This window comes from Pterocles gutturalis, unplaced genomic scaffold (assembly GCF_000699245.1).
Source record: "Pterocles gutturalis isolate BGI_N339 unplaced genomic scaffold, ASM69924v1 scaffold21353, whole genome shotgun sequence".
In the NCBI taxonomy this organism is placed as follows: Eukaryota; Metazoa; Chordata; class Aves; order Pterocliformes; family Pteroclidae; genus Pterocles; species Pterocles gutturalis.
In genome coordinates, this window is record NW_010123624.1 from 13,778 (window position 1) to 14,089 (window position 312).

The 312-nt window shown below is 63.8% G+C and overlaps 1 protein-coding gene across 2 annotated transcripts in view; it reads left to right on the forward strand.

Annotated features, from left to right (window-relative positions):
* The window catches only part of ZMAT5 (zinc finger, matrin-type 5), a 12,694-nt gene that overhangs the window by 9,111 nt on the left and 3,271 nt on the right, over positions 1-312 (forward strand). The gene's annotated exons all lie outside the window — the stretch shown is intronic.

Here is a 312-nt window from a genome sequence, read left to right on the forward strand (position 1 = left end):
CCCCCATAGTGCAGGGGGGGTCCCGTGAGTGGTGCGAGTGGGACAGGAGAAGGTGCAGGCCATCAGGGGTCCCATTTGAGGGGATCCCCAGAGCTGTCATTTCACACCTGGCCTGCCCGAGCTGCTCTTAATGCAACTACAGACGCGCACGGATCCGGCCTCACACCAGAGACCCCCCTGTGCACGGGGGTCCAGCCAGGCCCCACTGCCATGGCTGCTCACCGGGGAGCTCTGACACTCTCAGACGTGCCTGGAGGGACAGTGCCAGCGCAATGCCGAGTTATTCACGCCTGGAGTTTTTGTGGCAGGGGG